The sequence below is a fragment of the Rhinolophus sinicus genome, chromosome X, assembly GCF_036562045.2.
Source record: "Rhinolophus sinicus isolate RSC01 chromosome X, ASM3656204v1, whole genome shotgun sequence".
NCBI classification, from domain to species: domain Eukaryota; kingdom Metazoa; phylum Chordata; class Mammalia; order Chiroptera; family Rhinolophidae; genus Rhinolophus; species Rhinolophus sinicus.
In genome coordinates, this window is record NC_133768.1 from 80,477,001 (window position 1) to 80,501,093 (window position 24,093).

The 24,093-nt window shown below is 37.2% G+C and overlaps 1 non-coding gene across 1 annotated transcript; it reads left to right on the forward strand.

The window, feature by feature from the left end:
• The first annotated feature begins 22,479 nt into the window (after positions 1-22,479).
• LOC141569798 (U6atac minor spliceosomal RNA) lies at positions 22,480-22,605 on the forward strand. The gene has a single exon (XR_012493592.1). It is a non-coding gene; the product is annotated as a U6atac minor spliceosomal RNA (small nuclear RNA).
• The last annotated feature ends 1,488 nt before the right edge of the window (positions 22,606-24,093 follow it).

The following is a 24,093-nucleotide window of genomic DNA, read 5'->3' on the forward strand; positions in this document are numbered from 1 at the left end:
TCATCTTTTGAATGTTAAGCCCTCCCCCAAAGGGCCAAGTCTGGGACAACATTGGTCTGGTGGAATGCACGCATGTGCACACCCTGGATACCCACTCCTGCGCAGCTGGTGCTACATCACCCAGTATACTCTTGACTTCTGGGCTGCTGACCCTGCTCCATGGGCTGTGGAAGACTTTTTGCCATAGGCAGATGGCCTGTGGCAGGCCAGAAAACATTTGCTGGTGGGAGGTAACCCAAGACCTGTGCTGCAGCATCTCTTGGGGAGTTCTTGGGAACCTGCGGACTTGAGATAGCTGGCCATACTGTTCTTGGGGCATTTTTGTGGGATGGTTGTTGGCCCAGGACCAGTGCAGGAGCCAAGACTATATTGACTTTGTAGAAACCACTGACCACACCCCTAGCTCCCTGGAACCCTACCCTGCCTACCTAGAACTGCATTGCCAGGGGCACTCTGGGTGCTTGGGTAGCCAGCCCCCATCCACAAGCTAAAGAGGCCTTTTACAGCAGGGGATAGCCCTGGTTGATTTTGGTGGTGGACAGTGACCCAAAACCTGTGCCACAGCCACTCTTGGGCAGCTCTCAAGAATTTGCAAGTCTGAGGCAAGTGGTGGTTGGCTGTGGTGTTCTAAGGGCATTTTGTGAAATAGTCACAGGCCAGGCACTGCCCTGAAGTGAGAGGTGGCTGGCTGTGGTGTTCTCAGGGCATTTTGCAAAGTGGTGACAGGTCAGGCGGTAGTGTAAGAACTGAATGTGCATTAATTTTTTAAAAACCACTGGCCACATCTTGTGACTCCCTGGAACTCCACCATGCCCACCTAGTGCTGCATTGCTGAGGGCACTCTCAACAGTGGGTCAAGCAGCCCAGCCTGTACACCTAAGGAGGCTGTATAAGTGGCTGAGCTTTATGGGCACCTGGCAGGTGGCAATAGGCTTAGGGGGGCCTGGGCCTTTTGCTTGGCTGCCTCATGCCAACTACTGGTGCCAGCTAGTCTCAGTTAACAGCAATGTCACCCCCACATGCCTCCAGGTCCAGGACAGGCAGCAGCAAACCACATATAACTTTGCAGCTTCTACCAGGTAGTCATAGGCTGGTAACAGGCAAGGCTAAAATTGGCCTGCATGGAAGCCTCTCCCAAGAGACACCAGAACCAACACACCCAGAGGCCAATTTCAGACCACACAAAAGCACTACCTGATTAACCCCACCAGGCACACATCCAAAGAGGGGATTTCAACAAGCATAAGAGCCCACAGAGGTTAATTCTCCTCTGAGGGTTCAGCCCCCACACAGCAGCTCATACACTGTGGGTCTAGCCAGTCATCACAGTCAGTCAGCCTGGGAATCAATCCCACCCACTGATGCACCAAAAGCAATCAAGGCTCAACTACAACAGGATAACACACACAATACACTCAAGGAACACTCCTGGAACACACACACACACACACACACACACAGAAGATCAGGAGACTGTGCCATCAGACCCACAGGAAACATACTACACAAGGGCACCCAGCAAAGACTGAGCTATAGGAGATCTACCTAACATATAGAAGAAAACACAGAGAGGCAGCCAGAATGAGGAATCAAAGAAATATGAACCCCACCCCCCCATGAAAACAAAACAAAATAGGAGAAACCTCCAGAAACAGAACTAAATGAAATGGAGACAACGAACCTACCAAAGACAGTGTTTAAAACACTGTTATAAGAATGCTTAAGGAACTTAGAGAGAATTTCAACAAACAGACAGCAAGCATAAAGGACATAGAAAACATTAAAAAGTACCAGTCAGAAAGAAACAATACATTTACTGAAAGGAAGAATACACTAGAAGGTATCAATGAAGCAGAGGATGGAATAAGCGATTTAGAAGACAAGGTAGCAGAAAACACCTAATTGGAACAATGAAAAGAAAAAAATAAATGAAGATACTTTAAGGGACAAGTGTGACAACATCAAACATAACAATATTTGCATCATACGAGTACCAGAAGGAGAAGAGACAGAGCAAGAGATTGAGAACTCGTTTGGAAAGGTAATTACTGAAAACATCCCTATTTTGGCAAAGTAAATAGACATATAAGCTCAGGAAGTGAAGAGAGTCACAAACAAAATGAACACAAACAGGCCCATACCAAGACACATTATAATTAAAATGGCAAAGATTAAAGACGAAGACAGAATCTTAACACGTTGCGTACGGCGGGGTTTAAATCCCTCATACCCCTCTGTTCCGGCAGGTTTTTAAGAGAAACTACTTTAAAATGCACTCTTCTATTTAAAGCGTAAATGCTTCTATCTCATTTATTATTTTTCTATGGAATTTTTTAGAATTTACTCACCTATGATGTTAGTAATCCCTCCTGGTGTGATACTGTAGAAAGCAGCTTCCTTTGTGCAGTGGGACAATATGTATTTCATGAGGTATCACCGAAGAGTTAAATAAAATAATTTGGCGTTTCTCCAAAAATAATATAATTCAAAATCGCCTAAGGGATACTAAGGTTCCAAATGTTATGAACAAATCACTACAGTTCTGGAAAACTCTGTTTATTCATAATCCACTGTTGTGAATGTAACACGTGAAATGACTCATGGGTGAAAAAATGTATCCGATTCAAAATCACTATTTTTTTAGAAAAAAAAATAACATGAATTCTAAAAAGTGTACATATGATGCAGACTTTATTCATTAACGATATTTGCCCGTTAGATATTAACGAAACACAAATAATTCAATAAAATATGCAAAGTAAAAAGAGTCAACAGTAAAAATGAGAATTCTCATTATCCGTCCTTAACGCATGGCTCAGAAAAAACGAAGATTCTCGTGATCCGTACGCAACGTGTTAAAAGCATCAAGAGATCACATGGTTCTCTGCTTTTTCTGTCTGACTTATTTCGCTCAGCATTACACTCTCAAGATCCATCCATGTTGTCACAAATGTTCCTATATCATGTGATTTCACTGATATGTGGTATATAAACCAAAAACAACAAAAGAGCAAGACAAACAAATGAGAAACAGAAACTTATAGACACAGATAATAGTTTAGTGGTTGCCAGAGGGTAAGGGGGATGGGGGGTGGGGGGTGGGAGATGAGGGTAAGGGAGATCGAATATATGGTGATGGAAGGAGAACTGACTCTGGGTGATGAACACACAATGGGATTTATAGATGATGTAATACAGAATTGTACACCTGAAATCTATGTAATTTTACTAACAATTGTCACCCCAATAAATTTAATTAAAAAAAAAAAAAAAAAAAAAAAAAGAACTGAAAAAAAAAAAAAAAAGCATCAAGAGAAAGACAACTAGTTACTTACAAGGGAGCTCCCATAAGATTATCAGCTGATTTTTCAACAGAAATGTTGCATGCAAGAAGGAGTGGCAAGACATATTCAAAGTGATGAAAAACAAAGGCCTACAACCAAGACTACTCCACCCAGCAAGGCAGCAAGGCTGTCACTTAAAATTGAAGTGGAGATAAAGAGATTTCCAGATAGGAAAAAGGTAAAGCAATTCATTACCACAAAGCAGGTATTACAAGAAATGTTAAAAAGACTTTTTTAAGCAGAAGAAAGAAGAAAACAAACAAAAAAAGCTAAAAAGTATGAATAATAAAATGTCAATATCTATGTACCTATCAATAAACACTTTAAATGTAAATGGATTAAACGTTCCAATCAAAAGACATAAGGTACCTGAGTGGATAAGAAAACAAGATCCATGCATATGCTATCTACAAGAGACCTATCTCAGATTGAAAGACACACACAGACTTAAAGAAAAGAGATGGAAAAAGATATTTCATGCAAATGGAAAAGGGAAAAAAATCTAGGGTAGCAATACTTATATCTGACAAAATAGACTTTAAAATGAAGACTATAATAAGATACAAAGAAGGACATTACATAATAATAAAGGGATCAATCCAATAAGAGGACATCACCCTAGTAAATGTTCATGCACCTAAAATAGGAACACCTAAATACGTAAAGCAAATATCGACTGACATATATGTGGAGATCAACAGTAACACAATCTTTGTAGGAGACTTCAACACCCATTTACAACAATGGACAGATCTTACAGACACAAAATCAACATGGAAACAGTGGACTAAAATGACACACTACACCAAATGTATTTAATTGATATTTTTAGAGCATTTTATCAAAAAGAAGCAGAATATACACTCTTTTCAAATGCACATAGAACATTTCCCAAGATAAACCATGTGTTAGACCACAAAACAAGTCTCAATACATTTAAAGAATGAAATCATATCAAGTGTCTTTTCTGACCACAGTGGTATGAAACTAGAAATAACTTACTGGAAGAAAACAACAACTGAAAAACACACAAGCACATGGAGACAAAATAACATGTTATTAAATAATGAATGGGCCTACAATGAGATGAAGGATGAAATCAAAAGATACACTGAGACAAATGAAAATGAAAACAGAATGACCCAAAATCTATGGGACACAGCGAAAGCAGTCATAAGAGATAAATTTATAGCAATGCAGGTCTATCTAAAGAAACAAGAAAAAATCTCAAATCATCAGTCTATCTTTAAACTAAGGTAACTGGAAAAAAACAGCACAGAAAGCCTAGAGAACAGGAAAAGAAATAATAAACATCAGAGTAGAAATCAATGAAATGGAGGGAAAAAATACAAAAGATCAATGGAACCAAGAACTGGTTCTTTTTGAAAAGGTAATCAAAATTGACAAACCCTTCATCCAATATATCCAGCAAAAAAAGAGAGGACCCAAATAAAATCATAAATGAAAATGAAAAGGTGACAAATGACACCACAGAAGTACAAAATTTTTAAGAAATTGTTATGAGCAACTATATGCCAACAAATTGGACTATCTGGAAGAAATTGATAACTTCCTAGGAGCATACAATCTTCCAAGGCTGAATGAAGAAGAAACAGAAAATCTGAACAGAATGTACTAATGAAATCAAATCAGTAAACAACAAACTCCCAACAAACAAAAGTCCTGGACCAAATGGCTTCAAAGGTGAATTTTACCAAACATTAAAAAAAGAATTAACATTTATTCTCCTCAAACTATTCCAAAAGCCCCAAGAGAAGAGAAAACTACCAAGCTCATTTCATAAGGCCAACATTACCCTGATTCCAAAACTACACAAAGACATCACAAAAAAAGAAAACCATAGGCTGATATCACTAATGAAAATTGATGCAAAATTCCGCAACAAAATATTAGCAAACTGAATTCAGCAATATATTAAAAAGATCATACAACACGATCAAGTGGAATTCATTCCTGGTATGCAAGTTTGGTTCAATATCTGTAAATCAATCTGATACACCACATAAACAAAATGAAAAATAAAAATCATATGCTTACATCAATAGATGAAGAAAAAGCGTTTGACAAAATCCAGCAGCGATTTGATAAAAACTCTCAGCAAAGTGGGAATAGCTGGAACATATCTCAAAATAGTTAAGGCCATATATGACAAACACACAGCTAATATCATACTCAATGGGGAAAAACTAAAGGCATTCCCCTTAAGATCAGGAATAAGATTTTCATCTGTAGAAGTTCAGTTTGGGTCTTTAAAACATATGTATACAAAGAGATGATTATCACCATTGGTCATTAAGAAAATGTAAATTAAAAAGGCAATGAGGAAAAATAGCGGAGTGAGGTGAGCCTCTGTAAAGCTCCCCTGGAATTTACAAAGAATCGAACAACAAAAACTCCACAAAGGACTCCCTGCACAGCAGACAAGCAACATGAAGAGGCCCACTACCAACTGAAATCACCTACAGGTGGGAGATTCGCGCGAGTGGAGGGAGGAGGAAAGGGAGAAGCGCGTGGAGACGGAACCGCGCGGGCGCAGGACGCAGACCTAGCTCAGTGTGCCGAGCTCGCTGCTTCCAGGAACTACCGCAGCTGCTGGAGATCGGACTGCTAGGGCTCCGCCAGGGCTCCACAGGGCTGAGGGGACAGCATATAACACGGCTGAACCCAACGCTCACGGCAGAGACCTCGGAGAAAAGACTGAGGGAAAAAGGCTGAAAACGGTGGTTTAAGCCCGCACTGCCGAGCAGAGAACGGAGCCTTAGGCACTGAGACTAGCCGCCCCCTCCCTACCCTCCCAGAGCTCGCCCCGCCCCCACCTGCCCGGTGCTGGAAGCGGAACAGTGGCAGTGTCGGATTGAAACAGCAGAAAATTTGCTGTTTTGAGATCTGTGGACCGCAAACACAAATTCACAGCCCAACTAGTTCCAGCAAAGGGGAGAGAGCTGTGGAAGCAGGACCGGCTGTGGTGGTGGTCGCCGCCATTGCTCTGGGCCACCTCTCACACTCACCCCGCCCCTGACCCCACCTATCTGGGCAGATCCCTGCAGGAGTAAACAGAACTGCTGAAATATACGGGCTCTGAATCAGCAGCTGGAAGAGCTTTCGAACATCAAAAGCTCTCCGCATACCCACCGGGACACTGCGCCCTGTGACCTAAACAGACTATTAACAGAGGAGAAGCCCGTCTCCCAGGGAATCCCCCATAGTGTGAGAAGTTGGAATAGTGCAGAGAAAACATAGCACTACTGTGTGGGAGAAGAAAAATAAGTTGCAGTTGGAGAAATAATAAAACATTCTACCAACAAGTACTGGCAAACAAAAGAAAGACCGCTTTCTATCAACCTGTTGCAGAAGTCACTCCTGTAGATGTCTAGGAAGAGAAATAGTAAACCAGTAATCGCCATGAATAACCAAGGCAACAAGATAGCTCAGAAAGAAAGTGAAAAATCTCCAGAGAAGGCACTTAAAGATACAGAAATATGTGACTTAAATGACAGAGAATTCAAGATTGCAGTTCTGAAAAAACTCAACGAGATACAAGAAAACACAGATAGGCAGTTAAAGGAACTCAGAAACTCAATCAAAGAACAGCATGAGCATTTTACGAAAGAGATTGAAATCTTAAAAAGAACCAAATAGAATTTCTGGAGATTAAGAACTCAATAGAAGAAATTAAGAATGAAATAACCAGCTTAGGTAGTAGAGTTGACCAGATGGAGCAAAGAATCAGTGACATCGAAGATAGAAACCTGGAAATGACACAAATTGAAGAAGAAAGAGACTTGAGACTTAAAAGAAATGAAAGAACTCTACAAGAACTTTCTGACTCCATCAGAAAGAGCAATATAAGAATAATGGGCATACCAGAAGGAGAAGAAAGAGAGAAGGAACAGAGAATATATTCAAACAAATTGTCGATGAGAACTTCCCAAATTTGTGGACAGAACTGGACCCTCGAATCCAAGAAGCAAATAGAACACCTAGTTACCTCAATCCCAACAGACCTTCTCCAAGGCACATTGTATTGAAGCTGTCTAAAATCAACGACAAAGAAAGAATCCTCAAGGCAGCCAGGGAAAAGAAGACGGTAACTTACAAAGGAAAGCCCATTAGATTATCATCAGATTTTTCAGCAGAAACTCTACAAGCCAGGAGGGAGTGGAACCAAATATTCAAACTATTGAAAGAGAGAAACCATGAGCCAAGAATAATATATCCAGCAAAGATATCCTTTAGATATGAAGGAGGAATAAAGACCTTTCCAGACATACAGAAGCTGAGGGAATTTTCTAATACACGACCTGCACTACAAGAAATACAAAAGGAGGCTATTAGACCACCATCAACAGGGACAATTTGTGGTAACAAAACTCAAAAAGGGGGAGAGTAAAGGCCTGAACCGGAATATGGGAATGGAGAAAGTAAGCGTGCTGAAGATAATGGAATACTCTAAATATCAAACTTTCTTTTACATAAACTTAAGGGTAACCACTCAAAATAAATCCAGAATTGAAATATATACTGAAATAAAAAAAGAAACAGAGGGAAACATCATAGAATACCACCACACAGAAATAATAGACAACAACAAAAAGGCAAAGAAACAATGGAGACACAGCCTTACCAGAAAACTAAGATAGAATGACAGGAAATCCTCACATATCAATAATCACCCTAAATGTAAATGGACTGAACTCACCAATAAAAAGGCACAGAGTAGCAGATTGGATCAAAAACTAAACCCAACCATATGCTGTCTCCAAGAGACACATCTCAGCTACAAGGACAAGCATAGACTCAAAGTGAAAGGGTGGAAATTGACACTCCAAGCAAATGGTACCCAGAGAAAATCAGGTGTAGCCATAATGATATCAGATGAAACAGACTTCAAGGTGAAAAAGATAACAAGAGACAAAGATGGACATTTCATAATGGTGAAGGGGACTGTACAACAAGAAGACATAACAGTCATCAATATTTATGCCCCCAATCAGGGAGCACCGAAATACACCAAGCAACTACTAACAGAACTAAAGGGAGAAATTGACCAAAACACAATTATACTAGGGGACTTAAATACATCATTGACAGCTATGGATAGATCATCCAAACAGAAAATAAATAACGAAATAGTAGCCCTAAATGACACATTAGATGAAATGGACATAATTGACATTTATAGAGCACTTCATCCTAAAACATCAGACTATACATTCTTTTCTAGTGTACATGGAACATTCTCAAGGATAGACCATATATTGGGACATAAAATCAGTCTCAACAAATTTAAGAAGATTGAAATCATACCATGCATATTCTCTGATCACAAGGCTTTGAAATTGGATATCAACTGTAAAAAAAGCGGAAAAACACAAATACATGGAGACTAAACAACATACTTTTAAAGAAGGACTGGGTCAAAGAAGAAATTACAGGAGAGATCAAAAGATACATAGAAACAAATGACAATGAAAATACATCCTACCAAAATTTCTGGGACGTAGCGAAAGCAGTTTTAAGAGGGAAATTTATCTCATTACAGGCCTATCTCAAGAAACAAGAAAACTCCCAAATAAATAACCTCATGTTACACCTTAAAGAACTAGAAAAAGAAGAACAAGTAAAACCCAAGGTCAGCAGAAGAAAGGAAATAACAAAAATTAGAGCAGAACTAAATGAAATAGAGAACAAAAAGACAATAGAAAAAATTAATATGACAAAGAGCTGGTTCTTTGAAAAGATTAACAAAATTGACAAACCCTTGGCTAGACTTACTAAGATAAAAAGAGAGAAGACACTGATTAACAAAATCAGAAACGTAAAAGGGAAGTTATCACGGACACCACAGAAATACAAAGGATCATCCAAGAATACTATGAAGGACTATATGCCACCAAATTCAACAACCTAGAAGAAATGGACAAGTTCTTAGAAACATATAGCCTTCAAGGCTGAACCATGAAGAACTGGAAAATCTAAACAGACCGATCACCAATAAAATTGAATCAGTCATCCAAAACCTTCCCAAAAGCAAAAGTCCGGGACCAGATGGCTTCACTAGTGAATTCTACCAAACCTTCAAAGAGGATCTAATACCAATTCTGCACAAACTCTTCCAAAAATTGAAGAAGAGACAGTACTCCCTAACTCATTTTATGAGGCCAACATTACCCTGATACCAAAACCTGGTAAGGACAGCACAAAAAAGAAAACTACAGACCAATATCTCTAATGAATACCGATGCAAAAATCCTAAATAAAATTCTAGCAAATCGAATACAACAATGCATTAAAAAGATTATTCATCACGACCAAGTGGGGTTCATCCCGGGGCACAAGGATGGTTCAACATCGCAAATCCATCAATGTGATACATCACATAAACAAAATAAAGGACAAAAATCATATGATTATATCAATTGATGCAGAAAAAGCATTTGACAAGATACAACATCCATTTATGATTAAAACACTTAATAAAATGGGTATAGAAGGAAAATACCTTAACATAATAAAGGCCATATATGACAAGCCCTCTGCTAATCTCATAATTAATGGAGAAAAACTGAAGCCCTTTGCTCTACGTTCAGGAACACGACAGGGATGTCCCCTATCACCTCTGCTTTTCAACATAGTGTTGGAAGTCCTTGCCAGAGCAATCAGGCAAGAGAAAGAAATAAAAGGCATCCAAATTGGGAATGAAGAAGTTAAATTATCACTCTTTGCAGATGACATGATGCTATATATAGAAAACCCTAAAGACTCCACCAAAAAGCTATTAGAAACAATCAACGAATACAGTAAAGTTGCTGGCTACAAAATCAACGCACAAAAGTCCATTGCCTTCCTATATACTAACAATGAAATCTCAGAAAAGAAATACAAAAACAATTCCTTTTGCAATTGCAGCAAAAGAATAAAATACCTAGGAATAAACTTAACCAAGGATGTGAAAGACCTATATGCTGAAAACTATAAGACATTTTTGAAAGAAATTGAAGAAGACACAAAGAAATGGAAAGACATTCCGTGCTCATGGATTGGAAGAATCAACATAGTTAAAATGGCCATATTACCCAAAGCAATATACAGATTCAATGCAATCCCCATCAAAATCCCAATGGCATATTTTAAAGAAATAGAACAAAAAATCATCAGATTTGTTTGGAACCACAAAAGACCCCGAATAGCCAAAGCAATCTTAAGGAAAAAGAACAATAATGGAGGTATCACACTTCCTGACTTTGGCTTGTACTACAGGGCTACAATAATCAAAACAGCATGGTATTGGCAGAAAAACAGACACATAGACCAATGGAATAGAATTGAGAACCCAGAAATAAAACCACATAAATATGGACAGATAATTTTTGACAAAGAAGCTAAAAACATACAATGGAGCAAAGACAGCCTCTTCAATAAATGGTGCTGGGAGAATTGGATAGCCACGTGCAAAAGAATGAAACTGGACTGCTATTTGTCACCATGTACCAAAGTTAATTCAAAATGGATCAAAGACTTAAGCATAAGACCTGACACAATAAACTGCATAGAAGAAAACATAGGTACTAAACTTATGGACCTTGGGTTCAAAGAGCATTTTATGAACTTGACTCCAAAGGCAATGGAAGTAAAAGCTAAAATAAACGAATGGGACTATATGAAACTTAAAAGCTTCTGCACAGCAAAAGAAACCATTGACAAAATAAAGAGGCCACCAACTGAATGGGAGAAGATTTTTGCAAACAGTGCCTCCGATAAGGGGCTAGTATCCAGAATATACAAGGAACTCATGCAACTCAACAACAAAAAACAAACAACCCAATTGAAAAATGGGCAGAGGACTTGAAGAGACATTTCTCCAAAGAGGACATACAAATGGCAAATAGACATATGAAAAAATGCTCAACATCACTAATCATCAGAGAAATGCAAATCAAAACCACAATGAGATATCACCTCACCCCAGTCAGAATGGCTATCATCAACAAGACAAATAATAGCAAGTGTTGGAGAGGCTGTGGAGAAAAAGAACCCTCATACACTGTTGGTGGGAATGCAGACTGGTGCAGCCGTTATGGAAGGCAGTGTGGAGGTTCCTCAAAAAATTACGAATAGAATTGCCATATGACCCAGCAATCCCTCTCTGGGTATCTACCCAAAAAAATCTGAAAACATTTAGAGATAAAGACACGTGTGCTCCAATGTTCATTGCAGCTTTGTTTACGGTGGCCAAGACATGGAAACAACCAAAATGTCCTTCGATAGATGAATGGATAAAGAAGTTGTGGTATATATACACAATGGAATACTATTCGGCAGTAAGAAAAGATGATATAGGAACATTTGTGACAACATGGATGGATCTTGAGGGAGTAATGCTGAGCGAAACAAGTCAGACAGAAAGAGCAGAGAACCATGTGATTTCACTGATATGTGGTATATAAACCAAAAACAACAAAAGAACAAGACAAACAAATGAGAAACAGAAACTCATAGACACAGACAATAGTTTAGTGGTTGCCATAGGGTAACGGGGGCGGTGGGTGGGGGGTGGGAGATGAGAGTAAGGGGGATCGAATATATGGTGATGGAAGGAGAACTGACTCTGGGTGGTGAACACACAATGGGATTTATAGATGATGTAATACAGAATTGTACACCTGAAATCTATGTAATTTTACTAACAATTGTCACCCCAATTAATTTAATTTAAAAAAAAAAAAGGCAATGTGACATCATAGAAATGGCGGCATGAGGTGAGCCTCTTGAAATCTCCCCTGGAATTTACAACAAATTGAACAGCTGAAATTCCACAAAGGGCTCCCTGCATGACAGACAGGCAAGACTAAGAGGCGTTCAACTGAAATCAACTAAAAGTGGGCAATTGGGCAAGCCAGGGAGGAAGGAAGGGGGAAATGTGGAGATGCAGACCATGTAGGTGGCAGGACACAGACCTGAACTCTGAGTTCCCAGCATTCCACAGCTACAGCAGTCATAGCTGTAGAGGAGAGGAAAGATTCAGACTGCTAGCAGTCCCCTTATGGCCCACACTCCCAATTGAGGAAACAGCATATAACACAGCTTAACCCAATGCTCACAGCAGAGACCTCTGAGCAAAGATGGAGGAAAGAAAAGTGAGAAGGGTGGGTGGTTTAAATCCTCACTGCCAAGCAGAGGATGGAAGGCATAGACCTGGAGCCTAGCCAACCCCTCCTGAACCTCCCAAAGATCACCCCACCCCCACCTACCCAGTGCTAGAAGTGGAATGGTAACAGTGTCAGATCAAAAGAATATAATATTTGCAGTTGTGAGAACTGTGGCCTCATAGCCACAGACTCACAGCTCAACAAGTTCCAGCAAAGGGGAGGAGACTTGGGTGCAGGACTGGCTGTGCTAGTGATCACCGCCATTGCTCTGGGCCACCTCTCAATCCCATACTGCCCCTGACCCCACGTATCTGGATGAATTCCTGGAGGGGTAAACAGAGCCTCTGAAACACACAGACCCTGAAACTGGTGCAGGAAGAGCTTTGGAACTTTAGAAGCTCTCCACATCCCCCCACGGAGGCAGGGCCCTGAGACCCAGGCAATCAGCTCACAGAAGAGAAGCCCATCTTCCAAGAAACCCTCCCAATATGTGAGAAGTTGGAACAGTACAGAGAAAATCTAACACTACAGAGTGAGAGAGAATACAAGGCTGTAGTCAGACAGACAATAAAGCATTCTACCAACACCTACTGCAAAGCAAAAGAAAGACCTTTGCCTACCAACCTGCTACAGAACCCACTCCTGTAGATGCCTGGGAAGAGAAATAATTATTAATTAATTGCTATGAATAACCAAGGTAACAATGCAGCTCAGAAAGAAAATGAAAAGTCTTCAGAAAATGAACCTAGAGACATGGAAACATGTGACTTAAATAACAGAGAATTCAAGATTGCAGTTTTAAAAAACCCTCAACAAAGTCCAACAAAACACATACAGGTAGTTTAATGTACTCAGAAATACAATCAAAGAACAAAATGAACATTTTACCAAAGAGATTGAAATTTTAAAAAAGAACCAAAGACAATTTCTGGAGATTAAGAACTCAATAAAAGAAATGAAGAATGAAATAGCCAGCTTCGATAATACAGCTGACCAGATGGAGGAAAGAATCAGTGACATCAAGGATAGAAACCTAGAAATGACACACATGGAAGAAGAGAGAGATGAGATTTAAGAGAAATGAAAGAATTCTACAAGAACTTTCTGACTCCATCAGAAAGAGCACTATAAGAATAATGGGCATACAAGAAGAAGAAAGGAAGAAGGGAATAGAGACTATATTCAAACAAATAGTCAACAAGAACTTCCCAAACTTGTGGAAAGAAATGGATCCTCGAATCCAAGAAGCAAATAGAACACCTAATTACATCAATCCCAACAGACCTTCTCCAAGGCACATTGTACTGAAGCTGTCAAAAATGAATGTCAAGGAAAGAATTCTCAAGACAGCCAAGGAAGAGAAGACGGTAACCTACACAAGAAAGCCCATTAGATTATCATCAGATTTTTCAGCAGAAACTCTACAAGCCAGGAGGGAGTTTAATCAAATATTGAAACTATTGGAAGAGAGAAATTATGAGCCAAGAATAATATATCCAGCAAAGATCTCCTTTAGATATGAAGGAGGAATAAAGACCTTTACAGACATGCAGAAGCTGAGGGAATTTTCTAACACACGACTTGCACTACAAGTAATAAAGGAGACTATTCGGCATGAAATAAAAAAGCAAATGAAAACAAAACCACGAGTAGTGTTATGAACAGGCAGACAGAAGCAGTAAATGGGAGAGCACCTACACCAAATAGAACACTATACATTTAAACATAACATACGGGGTAAAGAAGAAAATTTTTAAAAAGAGAGGAAAAAACCACTTGCTACTGCAGCAAAGAAATCAACTCACAGCATAAATAGGGATCTTTTGTAACAAGAGTAAATATTTGAACTGGAAAAAGGCAATGGAGAAGGAAAGCATGCTGAAGAAAATGGAATACTCTAAATATGAAACTTTCTTTACATAAACTTAATGGTAACCACTAAAAAAAAATGCAGAACTGAAATATATAACATAAAAAAAGTGAAACAGAGGGAAAAAGCATAGAATACAACCACACTGAAATAATAGGCAGCACCAAAAATGTAAAGAAACAATGGAGACACTTTTCTATCAGAAAACCTACCAGAGATAGAATGATAGGAAATCCTCACATATCAACAATCACCCTAAATGTAAATGAACTGAATTCATCAATAAAAGGGCAGAGAGGAGCAGATTGGATCAAAACACTAAACCCAACCATATAATTATTCCAAGAGACACTTCTCAGGTACAAGAACAAATAAAAATTCAAAGTGAAAGGGTGGAAATTGACATTCCAAGAAAATGGTATCCAGAGAAAGCATGTGTAGCTGTACTGATATCAGATGAAACAGACTTCAGGATAAAAAATGTAACAAGCGACAAAAATATACATTTCATATTGATAAAGGGGACCATACAAGAGGAAGACATTACAGTCATCAATATTAATGCCCCCAATCAGGGAGTACCAAATTATACAAAGCAACTACTAGCAGAACTAAAGGGAGATATTGACCAAAGCACAGTTATAGTAAGGGACCAAAATAAATCATTGACAGTTATGGATAGCTCATCCAAACAAAAAGTAAATAAATAAATATCAAGCCTAAATGACACATTAGATGAAATGGACATAATTGACATTTATAGAGCACGTCATCCTAGAACATCAGACTATACATTCTTTTCTAGTGTACATGGAACATTCTCAAGGATAGACCATATTTTGGGATAAAAAATTAACCTCAGCAAATTTAAGAAGATTGAAATCATACTAAGCATATTCTCTGATCACAAAGCTTTGAAATTGGATATCAAATGCAAAAAGAAAGCAGGAAAAATACAAATACGTGGAGATTAAACAACATACATTTATAGAACAAATGGGTCAAAGAAGAAATAAGGGGAGAGATCAAAAGATACATAGAAACAAATGAGAATGAAAATACATAATATCAAATTTTTTTGGATGCAGCAAAAGGAGTTTAAGAGGGAAATTTATATCACTACAAGCCTATCTCAAGAAAAAAAAATTCCCAGATAAATAACCTCACGTTACACCTTAAAGGACTAGAAAAAGAACAACAAGTGAAATCCAAAGTCAGCAGAGGGAAGGAAATAATAAAAATCAGAGCAGAACTGAAAGAAATAGCAAAAATTAGAAATACAAAAATTAATACAACAAATAGCTGGTTCTTTGATAAGAATAATAAAATTGACAAACCCTTGGCTAGACTCACTAAGATAAAAAAGAAATGATATAAATAAACAAAATAAAAAATTAAAGAGGGGAAATTTCCACAGATGCCACAGAAATACAAAGGATTATCCAAGAATAGTATGAAGGACTATATGCCACCAAATTCAATAACCTAGGAGAAATGGAATGTTCCTAGAAGCACATAGCCTTCCTAGGCTGAATTATATTTGGAAAATATAAATAGACGTATCAACACTAAGGAAATTGAATGAGTCATCCAAAACCTTCCCAAAAGCAAAAGTCTAGGACCAGATGACTTCACTAGTGAATTCTACCAAGCATTCAAAGAGGATTAATACCTGTCCTCCTCAAACACTTCCCCAAAATTTAAGAGACCATACTCCCTAACTCATTTTATGAGGCTAAATTTACCCTGATAGCAAAACTTGGTAAGGATAACACCAAAAAAAAGAAAGTTACAGACCAATATCTCTGATGAATACAGATGCAGAAATTCTAAACAAAATTCTAGCAAATCGTATGCAACAATGCATTGAAAAGATTATATATCATGACGAAGTGAGATTCATCCCATAGGCACAAGGATGGTTCAACAAATACAAACCGATCAATGTGATATACCACATAAACAAAATAAAGCAGAAAAATCATGATTATATCAATTGATACAGAAAATGCATTTGGCAAGATATAACATCAATTAATGATTAATATAGTTAATGAAATGCTTATAGAGGGAAGGACCTTAACATAATAAAGGCAATATATGATAAACCCTCAGCAATAATAATGTCATAATTGATCGTGGAAAACTGAAGCCCTTTCCTGTATATTCAGGATCATGACTGGCCTGTTCCCTATCACCTCGGCTTTTCCACATACTATTGGAAGTCCTAACCAGAGAAATCAGGTAACAGAAAGAAATAAAATGCATCCGAATTGGGAATGAAGAAGTTAAATTGTATCTCTTTGCAGATGACACGATAGAAAATTCTAAAGACTCCACCAAAATTTATTAGAAAAAATAAACGAATATAGTAAAGTTGCCGGCTAAAAAAATCAATGTAGAAACGTCCATTGCATTCCTATATATTAACAATGATATCTCAGAAAAAAAAATTCCTATTGCAATTGCAACAAAAAGGATAAAATACCTAGGAATAAACTTAACCAAGGATGTGAAAGACCTATACCCTGAAAACTGTAAGACTTTTTAAAAAGAAATTGAAGAAGACCCAAAGAAATGGGAAGACATTTTTGTGTTCATAGATCGGAAGAATCAACATAGTTAAAATGGCCACATTACCCAAAGCAATATATAGATTTAATGCCATCCCCATCAAAATCCCAAAGACATTTTTTAAAGAATAGAACAAAAAAATCATCAGATTTGTATGGAACAACAAAAGACCCTGAATAGCAAAAGCAATTCTAAGGAAAAAGAACAATGCTGGAGATATCACACTCCCTGAATTCAGCTCGGACTACAGTGCAACAATAATCAAAACAGTACGGTATTGGCAGAAAAACAGAGACACAGACCAATGGAATAGAACTGATAACCCAGAAATAAACCCACATAAACATGGAGAGATAATTTTTGACAAAGAAGCCAAAGACATACAACGGAGAAAAGATCACCTCTTCAGTGAATGGTGCTGGGAGAATTGGAAACGCACAGGCAAAAGAATGAAATTAGTTTGGTATCTATCACCATTTATCAAAAATAACTCAAATGGATCAAAGACCTAAACAAAGGCCTGAAATAATAAACTGCATAGAAGAAAGCATTATGGACCTTGTGTTCAAAGAGGATTTTATGAATTTAACTTCAAAGGCAAGGGAAGTAAAAGCTATAAGAAATGAATGGGACTATATCAAACATAAAAGCATCTGAACAGCAAAGGAACCATCGATAAAATAAAGAAGCAAAGAATAAAATGGGAGAAGATTTTTGCAAATAATGCCTCCAATAAAGGGCTAATATCCAAAATATATAAATAACTCATACAAATCAACAAAATTCAAATAATCCAATTAAAAAATGTGTAGAGGACCTGAATAGACATTTCTCCAAAGAGGACATACAAATGGCCAATAGACCTATGAAAAAATGCTCAACATCGCTAATCATCAGAGAAATGCAAATAAAAACCACAATGAGATATCACCTCACCCCAATCAGAATGGCTATCATCAACACAGCAAATAATCACAAGTGTTGGAAAGGCTGTGGAGAAAAAGAAACCCTCATACACTGTTGGTCAGAATGCAGATTCGTGCAGTTGCTATGGAAGACAGTGTGGAGGTTCGTCAAAAAATTAAGAATAGAATCACCATATGACCCAGGAATCCTTCTCCTGGGTATCTACCTAAAAAATCTGAAAATATTAATCGGAAGACATATAAGTGCTCTGATGTTCATTGCAGCTTTATTTACAGTGGCCAAGACATGGAAACAACCATAGTGTCCTTTGATAGATGATTGGATAAATAAGTTATGGTATATACACACAATGGAATACTATTGAGCCATAAGAAAAGATGAAATAGTGCCATTTGTGACAACATGGATGGATCTTGAGATTATTATTATGCTAATTGAAAAAAGTCAGACAGAAACAGTCGAGAACCATATGATTTCACTGATATGTGGTATATAAAACTGAAAACAACAAAGGAACAAGGCAAACAAATGAAGAAACAAAAACACAACACAGACAATAGTGTAGTAGTTACCAGAGAGTAGGGGTGTGAGGGGGGTCGTACATGAGGGTAAAAGGGATCAAATATATGGTGATGAAATGAGAACTGATTCTGGGTCGTGAACATCCAATGTGATATATAGATGATGTATTGCATAATTGTTCTCCTGAAACCTATGTAACTATGTAACTATGTTAACAATTGTCACCCCAATAATTTTTAATTAAAAAAATAGTAAAAGAATAAAATAATAAAAGATCAAGAACAAGACAAGGATGCCTACTATCCCCAAGTTTATTCAACATAGTGCTGAATGTTCTAGACACTTCAATTAGACAAGTAAAAATTATATAAAGCATCCAAATGGGAAAGGAAGAAGTGAAATTTTTATTATTTGCAGATGACATGATACTATATATAGAGAACCTCAAAGATTCAACAACAGCAAAAAACAAAAACAAAAACAAAAACAAAACCCAAAACTATTAGAACTGATAAATGAATTTAGGAAAGCAGCAGGATGCAAATTTGGTATTCATTAATCAGTTGCATTTTATTTTATTTTATTTTATTTTATTTTATTTTATTTTATTTTATTAAATTTATTGGGGTGACAATTGTTAGTAAAATTACATAGATTTCAGGTGTACAATTCTGTATTACATCATCTATAAATCCCATTGTGTGTTCATCACCCAGAGTCAGTTCTCCTTCTATCACCATATATTCGATCCCCCTTACCCTCATCTCCCACCCCCCACCCCCCATGGTATAGACATTTTAACTATATTAATTCTTCCTATTCATGGACATGGTATATGTTTCCATTTATTTCTATATTCTTTAATTGCTCTCTTCAGTGTGTTATAATTTTCTGAGTACAGGTATTTTAATTCTTTGGTTAAATTTATTCCTAAGTATTTTATTTTAGAAATTAAGAAAACAATCACATTTACAATTATGTCAAAAAACTAAAATAAAATACTTAGGAATAAATTTAACCAAAGAATTAAAATACCTGTACTCAGAAAATTATAACACACTGAAGAGAGCAATTAAAGAATATAGAAATAAATGGAAACATATACCATGTCCATGAATAGGAAGAATTAATATAGTTAAAATGTCTATACCACCCAAAAGAATATATAGAGTCAATGCAATCCCTATGAAAATACCAATGGCATTTTTCGCAGAACTACAACAAATAATCCTAAAATTTGTATGGAACCATAAAAGACCCTGAATAGCCACAGCAATCTTGAGAAAGAAGAAGAAAGCTGGAGGTATCATGCTATCTGATATTGAATTATACTATATGGCCATAGTAATCAAAGCAGCATGGTATTGGTATAAAGATAGACACATAGATCAATGGAGCAGAATAGAGAGTCCAGAAATAAATCCCTACCTATGTGGTGATTTAGTCTATGACAAAGGAATCAATAATTTATATTTGCTTATAAAACAGTCTATTTAATAAATGGTGCTGGGTAAACTGGACAGATACATGCAAAAATTAAACAGAAAGAAAGAAATCAACTGGACCACCATCTTATGCCATATACAATAATAAACTCAAAATGGATTAAAGAGTTAAATGTAATACCCAAACCATAAAACTCCTAGAAGAAAATATAGCAAGTAAACTCTCAGACATTACCTTTAGTAATCCTTTTACTGACATATCTCCTTGGGCAAGAGAAACAAAAGAAAAAATAAATGGGGCTACATCAAACTAAAAAGGTGTTTCACAGCAAAGGAAACCATCAACAAAACAAAAAGACATCCTAGTGAATGGGAGAAAATATTTGCCAATTATACGTCTGATAAGGGGTTAATGTCCAAAATTTATATATAAAAAAACCACGCATATAACAATACCAGAAAAAAATGCAATTAAAAAATGGGCAGAGGATCGGAATAGACATTTCTTCAACTAGGACATACAAATGGTAATGGAAATGTAAAAAGATGTCACTAATCACCAGAGAAATGCAAATGAAAACCACAATGAGATACCACCTCACACCTGTCAGGGTGGCTATCATCAATAAATCAACAAACAACAAGTGCTGGTGAGGATGTGAAGAAGAGGGAACCCTTGTGCACTGTTGGTGGATTGCAAATTGGTGCAGCCACTATGGAAAACAGTATGGAGCTTCCTCAAAAAATTAGAAAGAGAATTACCTTATGACCCAGCAATTACAGTCCTGGGTATTTATCAAAAAAATCCAAAACACTAATTTGAAAAAAAAAAAAATTATGCGCCCCTATGTTTACTGCAACACTGCTTACAATAACCAAGATATGGAAACAATCAAAGTGCCCATCAATAGACAATTGGATAAAGAAATTATGGTACATTTATGCAAGTTAGTATTACTCTGCCATAAAAAAAGAATAATATCTTACCATTTGCAACATGGATGGACCTAGAAGGTTATTATGCTAAGTGAAATAAGTCAGACTCAGAAAGACAAATACCATATGATCTCACTTGCATATGGAATCTAAAGAACGTAATAAACAAGCAAACAAAACAGACATAGACTCATAGATACAGAGAACAAACTGATGGTTGCTAGATGGGTGGAGGGGTTAGGAGGTGGGTGAGAAATGTGAAGGGATTAGGGAGTACCAATTGGTAGTCACAAAATAATCATGGGGGTGTGAAATACAGTATGGGAAATATATTCAATAATGTTTTAAAGACTATGTATGGTGTCAGACGGGTACTGGACTTATGGGGGGTGGGGTCACTTCACAGGTTATATGAATGCTTAACCACTGTGCTATACACCTGACAGTATTATAAAATAATATTGAATGTCAAATACACACACATGCATGCGCGCAAGATCTGACAATTATGTTCACGAATTCATCCTAGAAAAAGTGCTACATACCTCATTGCTGAATATCACTATGATCACCTTCGAAGTGCTCCCCTTGGGAAGCTATGCAGCGACACCAGCACCTAGTCCACCCTTCAAAGCAATTTTGGAACTCTTTCTGGAATGGCCATCAGAGCTGTCATCCTATTACCCTTGATGTCCTGAATGTCAATCAAAATGTCTCCCTTTCGATATTTTCTTTATCTTCAGGTAAAGAAAGATGTCACTGGGGGCCAGATCAGGTGAGTGGGGGAGAGTGTTCCAATACATTGATTTGTTTACTGGCTAAAAACTCCCTCACAGACAGTGCCATGTGAACTGGTGCATTGTCATGATGCAAGAGCCATGAATTGTTAGAGAAAAGTTGAGGTCGGCTAACTTTTTTATGCAGTCTTTTCAGCACTTCCAAATAGTAAACATGGTTAACTGTTTGTCCAGTTGGTACAAATTCATAATGAATAGTCCCTCTGATATCAAAAAAGGTTAGCAACGTCGATGCAACAAGTTTGTGAACTTAAGTGTCAGACCTCATATATAATTATATACATATATAGTGAATACAGTCAATGGTATTGTAATAGCTATGTACAATGTCAGATGGGTAATAGACTTGGTAGGGTTATTATTCTATGAGAGGTGCAAATATTTAATCATTATGTTGTTTTGTACACCTGAAGCTGAAAAAACACACAGTTGGACTTTGCTTATGAAAATTGACCCAAACATACTGTTTTGTGGTTGAAGTATATAAGAAATTTAAGAAGCGCATGAGTCATCACACAAATGCTCAGCATATTTGGGCCCCAACAGTTTATCTGTTCCACCCAAATACACTCTGTGAATAATGTCTGATAAACTTGTATTTCCCATGATCAGCCTACACCAGAGCTCTCATTAGAAGCATTTATGGCCTAGGAAATGAGGATTTAATTCAAATTAGTCAAGATGTTTAGCTCCTACTCAGTAAAAGTCCCAGTCCTAGACTCCTCTCAGGGATGACATAGAGGAGAATGTGTCATGCATGCATCTTGCTGTTACTCAAGTGTCTTATAACCTACCTGGCAACAGTGTGGAAAGAAAGAGGTGGTGGGGGCAGATATGACAAGACAAGGGTGCAGTTAGGAAGATTGCGATTTGTGCCATACAGAAATATATATGGTGTGGTATGAAAGGAGAGAAGGTTAGGACTCCACTTTACAATGATCAAAGAGTCCCTCTGGCATGACAAAACACATATGTTTAAGACATTGCCACATGCTTAGTGGAATCTAACCATTGTTTTTCATGTCAACTGTAATTGAAAAAATTATATATATATATATATATATATATATATATATATATATATATATATATATATATATATATATATAATGAATTTCTATGTAATTTCAGAGGAGGAAAGTAGGAAGAGAGGAAGAGTTTGGGACAGGAAGGGAAATGTAGCAAATAGTTCAATGTCAGCAAAGTTTGAGGCATTGTAAAGTATAATGTGAGTAATAGAAGAGTGAGAGAAAACACAGTATCTGGTTTAAGTAGTCTGTAATCTAGTGAGAGAAATAGACTTGAGCATGACATGTGCATGTGTAAAGACCCATACTCACCATGATTGAAGTCAATATATGGTAAACAGAAACTCATATCTGTTTAAGTTCCTCCTGTGGGCCAGGCAATATATTTGACAATTTTCCTATTTTCAAAGCAAACCTGAGGCTTAGTTATGGTTTCTCTGATTTCTGTAGGAGTAAACTGAGTTTCAAGGAAATTAAGAATCGAGTTCAAGATTACTTATTTAATAAGTAGCATAGGGAGTAATTTGAACCCATGATGAACAGCATCTTAATAGCCATCATCTACTGAGTTCCATGTTTATTAGACACTTGATATGTGTTAAGTTTATGTTTTACAACAATTCTGCAAGGTATGTATTATGGCCATCATTTTACAGATCAGGAAACTGAGTCTGAGAGAAGTTTAATGACTTTCTAAGATCTCAGCAATTATTGGAACAATTAGGATTCAAATCTGGGTCTATCTGCCTCTAAGGCCTATTTTTTTTACAATGAAACTGCTCACTGGAGAAATAGAAGAGATTAATTATGAATATCTTGGTGGGGTACTTTGGGAAGGGGTAACATTTGAGACAGGCTTCTAAAATGGTTACAGCATCAACAGATAGAATTTTATTAGAAAGATACTTAAGCTGGAGGACAAACACAGAGATGTAGCAATGTAGAACAAGGCATATTTTGAAGAGTGGTTTGAAATGGTTTGGCATAGCTAGATTGTAGGGAACCTCAGAAAAACGAATGTAGGAAAAATAGCTAGACACTGAAATAGCTACAGTATCATAAAGAGGAGTTTTTTTTTCTGTTTTTAATAAGGAAATATTGAAAGCTTTTGACCTTAGAATTGACACGATCAGATATGTGCTTTTTCTTATTTGTTGTCTCTCCATGCATCATTAGACTGAGAATGCCAAGACAGCAGGGATTTTCTGTTCAAGTCATTACTGTGCCTCTAGTGACCAGAGTAGTGCTTAGCACATAATTAGGGTTGCTGTCTGCAGCCCTGAGGTTTATAAACTGCATAATTGCAGTGGGTGGCATTCATATATACTTCAATAAAATAATGTAACCTAGTGTTGTACAGTTTTGTAAACACTGGGTGTAATAGGCACTCAAATATTTTAAATTAATGATGAATTTGCTTTAGGACAGTGAGTATGGATGGGCTTTATAGGATGTATTGCAGGAGGGAGAGAATCAGAGA